The sequence below is a fragment of the Piliocolobus tephrosceles genome, chromosome 8 (assembly GCF_002776525.5).
Source record: "Piliocolobus tephrosceles isolate RC106 chromosome 8, ASM277652v3, whole genome shotgun sequence".
Lineage (NCBI taxonomy): Eukaryota > Metazoa > Chordata > Mammalia > Primates > Cercopithecidae > Piliocolobus > Piliocolobus tephrosceles.
The window spans coordinates 113,572,335-113,580,840 of NC_045441.1; positions in this window are offsets into that span (position 1 = coordinate 113,572,335).

Consider the following 8,506-nt stretch of genomic DNA (forward strand, 5'->3'; position numbering starts at 1 on the left):
GAGAAATGAGGACATACATGAAAATAGCTAATAGAGGTAGAGTTGTTAAGACTTAGTAACCAATAGGAAATTGTGATGGAGACAAGAAGAAAAAAAAATTTAAGAGACTTTAATTTTTCACATCTAATTTAGGTAGAGAATTTTGCCATTATCAGAAACATTAAAATCAGAAAGAGAAGGTAGATTGAAGAGAAGAAGAAAGATGTCAGATTTACAATACTAACAACACAGAAGTACACAACATAGTGAAAAAACCAAATAGAATGTTAGGAAGGTGTTAAATATTCAGATTTGAAAATCATTTTTAAAGAATTAATAGTCATATGGACTACCATGTTATCCAGCAGTCCCACTGCTGGGTAGACATACAAAAGAAAGGAAATGAGTACATTGAAGAGATATTTGCACTGTAATGTTTACTGCAGCACTATTCATACTGGCCAAGATATGAAATCAGCCTGTGTCCATCAACAGATAGATGGATAAAGGAAATGTGGTACATATACACAATGGAACCCCACAATTCAGCTATAAAAAGAAATGAAAATGTCATTTTTAACAACATGGATAAAACTGGAGGACATTATGTTAAATGAAATAAGCCAGGAATGGAACAACAAATGTAGTATACTCTCACTCATATAGAGAAGCTAAAAAAATGGATTTCATAGAGGTAGTGAATAAAATGGTTGTTACCAGAGGCCAGGAAAAGCCATAATGGAGGGGCAGTAGATACAGAGGGGTTGGTTAATAAATACAAAATACAGTTAGATAGAAGGAATAAGATCCAGTTTTCAGTAGCACAATAGAGCAACTATAGTTAACAATAATTTATTGTATATTCCAAAGTAACTAGAAGAGTAGATTTGGAGTGTTACCAACATGAAGTAATGATAAATGTTTGAGGCGATAGATATCCCTACTACCCATATTTGATCATTACATATTGTATGCTTGTATCAAAATGTCACATTACTTTACAAATATATATAGCTATTATGTACCCATACAATTTTTTTCAAATAAGTAATAGTCAATTCTTTAGAATGTAATGAAATACTAAAGGAAAGGAGAGATTCTGCTGAAAAGGGAACAAATAAATGCTTGAGAATGTTTTTGTTTAGGGAGAAAATGGAGCCAGCTCTATATAGAGGAGGAGGAGTTAGAGATGAGAGAAGACTCAGATTGTTTGTGTCACAAAACCCAGGGTGAACATGGTTATAAGATGGTAAAAAAACAAACAACAACAACAACAAAAAAAAAAAACAGGAGAAATAAGAACAGAGTTTTCATTATAAGCATTAAAAGAATGATGTGGTAGTGAATAGAGAGAGTAAGAAAATTGTCACTGAAATAAATGGGAACATAAGTTACACAATAGTGTTATGAAAGTTTGCAAAGGTAGTGTTTTAGGACAGGCTAGGCATAGCACTGTGTCAATAGATCTGAGGAAGTAGAGAAGGAGGGACTACCTGTTTTAAAAAGAAAAAATGTAAATGACTATATTGGGACAGAGAAAAACACATAGGAAATGTATTATAAAAAGGGGGTCAAGGCAGTATCCTTGAAAGGAATTACTCTGATACAAGATAAAAATAGATGGAGAGAAGTTGAGTGAGTTCATTGTACAGGTTCTTGACCTTCACAGTAAGGAGAAAGTTATGTGGTGTGCAGTGATGTTGGGAGGCTAAGACAATTGAAGAGGTTCTGTGTAGCCACACTGAAGGTGGCTGTAAGAGCTCAGGTGATTTGAGTGAAATAATGTCTAGGCAAGGGGAAGTTAAGCGAAAAGAGAGTGGACCCCAGATAGACATAATCTTGCAATAGTATTTGATATACTTGGCTGGCAAAGAGATGGATTCCATTAAGTTAAAACAAATTTTGCAGGAGATACTGGAACCGCATTGAGGAACATGCTAAGTTATTAAACAGCTCAGTAGTTTGCCAGGAAAATACATTTTGCTTTTGTTCTTTGTTGCACATATTTCCTTTGGAGAGTTTGCTATAAACAAATATATTACTTAAGAATGAGAAAAATTAGGAACATCACTGTTACTCTAAGAAGTTGTTACTATAAACAAACCTGTGCAACTTTGCTCAATCCAATATTTTTCAGATTTTTTTGACGGGAAAGTTAGAAATATGTTGATTTGTGTTATTGCACTTGAGTGCTTACATATGATTTCAAACCTAAGGGTGTTTTTTTCTTTAAGAGTATTTGTATCTTGGGTTCATGAAGATAATGCATTTTCAATATAGATAACATTCTGCAAATTCATTTAACTAATTTTTACAGGTACTTCTGGAAGACCTGAAATGCTACCTTAAATTAGAAAGGATTGTTGAGCTGAAGACAAGAAGAAGCAGATGCAAGAAAGTTCTCTGCTTTCCCTCTATTTGTCTAAAAATAAGGTGTCGATTTATAAAGACAAAATGTGCCCTAGCCCCACTTGTATCAGGGAGAAAATTGGTTAACCAGTGAGAACGAGTTAGGACCTTTACTGGCCTGGAGATGGTACCAGAGGGGTTTATATTAACAAACTTTGCTAACTAGCCTTTATCTGTCATTATTTGTCTTCCCCCAAGATGCTGTCCTATAGAGGCTCAAAGTTATTTTCCTGTGTATGGTCACTTGCCTAAAAATTTACTCTTCTTTGTTGAAGATATAAGCTGGATTTCCAAGCTGCCTCTTTCAGAATTATTCATTCCCTAGTGTCTCATATGTATATATAATATACATATTAATAAATTTTGTTTGTTTTTCTCTTATTCTGTTTTTTTTTTTTTTCGTTAGAGGGGCTGTTCCACCTAAGAACATATGGGGGTTATTCTTTCCCTACACTCTTATTCTTCCATATTTGCATGTATCAGAATCTTTGTTCATTGTTGTGGAATTGATTTTTTTCTTTCTTTTTTTTTTTATACTTTATGTTCTAGAGTACGTGTGCACAATGTGCAGGTTTGTTACATATGTATACATGTGCCATGTTGGTGTGCTGCACCCATTAACTCGTCATACACTTCTCAAAAGAAGACATTTATGCAGCCAACACACACATGAACAAATGCTTATAATCACTAGCCATCAGAGAAATGCAAATCAAAACCACAATGAGATACCATCTCACACCAGTTAGAATGGCAATCATTAAAAAGTCAGGAAACAACAGGTGCTGGAGAGGATGTGGAGGTGAATGTTTTTATGCTAACCAAAATAGTGCTTCCCAAACTTTTCCACACCTTAAGAACATCTGGGGAGCTTTTGAAATATTCCAGTGCCCAGTCTCTTCCAATATCAATTAAATCAGAACATCTGGGGTAGAAGGCTGGTATTAGTATCTTTTTGAAGTATACTAGGTGATTCCCAAGTGCAGCATAATTTGGGGACTGCTATTATACAATAATATTCTTTAAAAATACTGACTAAATTCTATTATTTTGACTAAACTCCATATATTAATAGTTTATATTTACACTGGCTCTTTAATTTTCCTTATCCAGGCTAAGGAAAACTTTTGAGGCTGAAGATTCATGATCAGGCGCATTGCAATGAGGTGGCTTCAAGGAACCCTGACTGTTGCTTTGTTTTTCCTTCCTTATTTGCATAGCCTTAAGCTACTTATTTGAACTGATTGTCCTAAATGCGAATGTTTTTGCATGATTTCCTCCCTGCTCAAATTGTCTGATTTGGTTCTGCCTCTTGTGATCCTTGCAAAAGTGACTAAAGTCCGGGGACATGCTTGCGGAGTGACCTCCTCCACTTGGTGTCATTCAATTAGGTAAAGATTACCAATAGCAATTGCTTCTATCCTTTGCCATTTACTCACAGTTGCTACCTCGTATGCTTCATTTACATGAATTATTTTGTTTACTAACCTCTGGCATAGATCCCTAAGTCTTAATGCACACTTTAAGTGTCCTAAATAGACAAAACAATTTTCCTTGAGGTGGCATTAAATAACTAATGGTAAAGCTCTTCAAGTGTGTTTCTTATTGAAAAAGTTCCTGCTCATTTGCACTTCCAAGTTTTTATTAGATTTCAAAGTGTCATGAATTTACATATATCGATTTCTAAGTTCTATGAAGTATTTCATTAAATTGAATTTCTGTTATGTTTCCTGTCTGTTATATGCCAATTTCAAAACAAAATATTAACTCAATATTTGATAATTTGATATTATCCAAATATTTATGCTTACCTGTATATTAATAATGTCCATTATATTTATATATAGTCTATGTAATAGCAACATTCTAAATATATTCCCATCTTAGTTATAATTAGTTCATCAAAAAGGTTGTATTAGAATTATTTTTAGGCTACCATTCACATACCTGATTATTTACAGGAAGGATTTGGAATGACAAATACAACAATATCCAGAGACATATATTGAAGAAGGTGTGACGTAGACAGAAGAAAGAAGAGAGCCATACTCAAAAATGCTAGCCTTGAAAAGCAAAGAGCAACTAAGAGAGGAAGAGAATTATTCAATTTTCAGAACTTGAAAAAATAATACACAAAATCCTCTGAATTTTGTGGTAGTCAAGTTAAAGGTAACATAAAATCATAATAATCTCATTAGATATTGAAAGGAAGCATGCCAACTCACTACAAGGGCCAAGATTTTGCTGATTCTGATGTCTACAAGATATGCTGAGTCTGATGTCTAAGAGAGATGTCATCATAAAAAGTATGTTTTAATCATATTATTACACACGTAGAAAATCATTCATACAACCATGTTTATATAGCCATTCCTTATACTGACCATTAATGTAAATCAGTAATAAAAGATTAAATCACAATTGTTCCATGGCCATTAGAATGCACTGTAAAGCAACTGGTAGCTGTCTAGTAAATTTACATTATGTCGAGATAAATCTGAGAGAACTCCTTTCTAAAGAGAAACATTTTGCCATGTCTCATAGGCTATTTTTTATACTAAATGATTTCAGACTATTTCTCTCATATTTTTTCAATGTAGAGTTTGTTTGTTTTCTTTTGCTGAGAAATAACCATGACCATATTTGTAGTTATGAGAGAATTCACACACATCGATGAATCTTGTATATAGTACAGTGGCCATATTTATTCACCAAGATAAGATGGATATAATATGTAACAATGAAAATAACAGTTGGGTTAATACGCACTTCTTTATTGTTGCAGTTAGCAAATAATGCAATGAGCAACTAAAGGAGGAAGAAGATTATTCAATTTTCAGAATCTGAAAAAGAAATACACTTAGTCAAATGTGGTTTGTATGGACTTGTGTTAAAGGCACAACCAAATCTCCTCCTCCCTGGGCTTACTTGTTATAACTTGTTTATTTTTTAGAGTCTATAATTGAAGGTAATCATGGTATTTATCACTCAAACTGACACTTTGTGGACTAAAAAGGGTCTTCTATTAATTATGAGGCCAGGAAAAGAGGTATAACTTGGGATTGTCCTGGAAAAAAGGAATGCAGATCGTGAACACAGAAAAATTAAAATGCTTTCAATTGATCAGCTATTTAAAGAAAGCTTTTTGGTGTCTACAACTTCTTTCTGAAGTGTTTAATTTACAGATGGTTTAATTAGAACTCTATTGCAAAATTTGGGCCGAAAAGAATGTTCACACTTTCAGCTTTATATGCCAGGATGCCCTTTCCTGGATTATTTTCATCCTTCAGTTCACAGTGGAATTATCATCTTCTTACATAAGCCTGTTCTGCTCAGTCTAAAGTAATCCTACAATTTGAGCTCCAAAATAAACAAGGAGAGCCCTCCTCTTTTCAAGAATGTAAACAAATAAATGTAGAAGGAGTGATATAGTTAGAAAAGTACCATTCTAAAATCATCATAGTAATAACTAATTTAGGTAATAATCATCAATGGAAGCCAAAACCATTTGATGAGGGTTGGTTAGCAGTAAAATATTTACATAGTCTCACAGATTCTCTGCACAGAACAGTTAATAATTACACAGGGAAAAAATTACTGCAGTTAAACAAAATCTGGGCAATATCCCTTTAACCATGTGATCAAAGTTAATATCAACAAAATGGGAAAACTATTAGATGATTCATGATTTGACACACTGAGGACACAATATTACTTATGTAATATTTACTTTGAAATATGTAATTCAAATCTAACCATTACAAAACAAACCCAGATTGAAGACGTTCTCTTCAAAAATGTCAAAGTTGCAAAAGACAAAGAAAGTCTAGGGAATAGTTCAAGATTAAAGGATACTAAAGACACAGTACAACTAAATGCAATGCGTTATCCTAAAGAAAAAAAAATTTATAAAAGACATTATTGAAACAGTTACCATACTAACTCTTTGCCAGATTATAATATTATATCAAAGGTAAAATTCCTGAAATTTGAAATTACAGTGTGATTAAGAGAATTTCTTTTTTTTCTTAGGGGATACATGGTGAGGTATGTAATGATGAAGGATTATGATCTCTTACTTTCAATGGTTTAAAAACCTACTCTCAATGTTTCATAAACACGAATAAAAATAATACATTAATCTGCTCAGGTGGCCATAACAAATACCATAGGCTAGGCGGCTGAAGAAATAGAAACTTAGAACTGGAGGCTGGAAATCTGAGGGCAGGATGCTAGCATAGTCAGGCTCTGGTGAAGGCTCTCTTCTTGGAGTGCAGAGAGCCATACGCTCACTATGTCCTCGTAAGATAGAGGCAGAGCTTTGGGGTTTCTTTCTCTTTTTAATAAAGATACCAAAATCACCATGGGGGCCTCACCTGCGTGATTTTATCAACATCTAATTACCTTCAAGAAGCCCCGTGTCTAAATACCAGCACATTAGGGGTTATAGGAGGGGCATAATTAAATGAGTATCAAATAACTATCATAGTATTTAAGTTTTATATATGTTTAAAGATATTTAAATATATGTGTGTATATTATATATTATATATTATATATTATATATTATATATTATATATACAGAGACAGAGAGAATAGGAGAGGAGAAGAGTGAGGAGAACAGGAAAGGAGAGGGAAGAGAAGGAGAGAGGAGAGGAGAGGACTCAGTAGGAGTCCTCTTCCTACTGAGAAGAGGAGTAGAAGCAAGAATAATGTGACTGATATGGTTTGGCTGTGTCCTCACCCAAATCTCATCTTGAATTGTAGCTACCATAATCCCCACATGTCCTGAGAGGGACCCGGTGGGAGGTAATTGAATTATGAGGGCACATTTTTCCCATTTTGTTCTTGTGATAGTGAATAAGTCTCACAAGATATGATGGTTTTATAAAGGGTGGTTCCCCTGCATAGGCTCTCTTGCCTGCCACTGTGTAAGATGTGCCTTTACTCCCCTTTCACTTTCTGCCATGATTGTGAGGCCTCCCCAGCCATGTAGAATTGTGAGTCCATTAAACCACTTTTTCTTTATAAACTACCCAGTCTCAAGTATTTCTTCATAAAGTATGAAAATGAACGAATACAGTAAATTGGTACTGCAGAGAGTGGGGTGCTGCTGTAAAGACACCCAAAAATGTGGAAGTGACTTTGTAACTGGGTAACAATTAGAGACTGAAACAGTTTGGGGGGGGCTCAGAAGAAGATAAGAAAATGTGGAAAACTTTGGAACTTCCTAGAGACTTGTTGAATGACTTTGACCCAAATGCTGATAGTATTATTAACAATATAGTCCAGGCTGAAGTGGTCTCCATGTAAGAACTTGCCACCATGTAAGACCTTGTCACCATGTAAGATGTGCCTTTGCTCCTCCTTCACCTTCTGCCATGATTGTGAGTCCTCCTCTGCTATGTGGAACTGTAAAACCACTAAGCCTATTTTTCTTTATAAATTACCCAGTCTCAGGTATTTCTTCATAGCAGTATGAAAATGGACTACTACCGTGACAAAGTATTAACAATGTGGAAATATAGGTGAATGGTATATGAGTATTTATTGTGATGTTCTTGCAAGTTTCCTGAATGGCTAATTTTTTTAAATAAAAATTTAATAAAACGTTGACTAGATGTCTTTCATCTTATTATTGTCTCTCAAAGTGCACTGTTCTTTTCCTGGAACTTGTACTACAATTTACAGTTTATTTACTTATTTGTCCATGCAATGTCCAACTCCTTTACCAGACCTAACACTGAGACCTGGGATTCGATCTATTTGCCTTATTGTTCTATCCACATCATTTTACTGGCATGTTAATGCTCATTCAGTCTTTGTTGAATGAAGGAATGAGCTGTTTCTGAACTTCTCAAGTAAACAAACTGAAGGAAGATGTAGATTTGTATGTACACTTAGCAGTATGGACCTTGCAGAAAACAGCCATGGATCACCTCTGCCTTCTAACTGAAGAGATCTGGCACCTGCAAGTATCTGGCAATATAGCTGCATTAACACAATTTGCTTTTGAACACTTACAGTCCAGCACCAAATGCATTTACTATCTGTAAATGGAACGCCTATGGTGAACACTTCTCTTAAGAGAGAAGTGACTTGTGTGAAGGCTCTCCT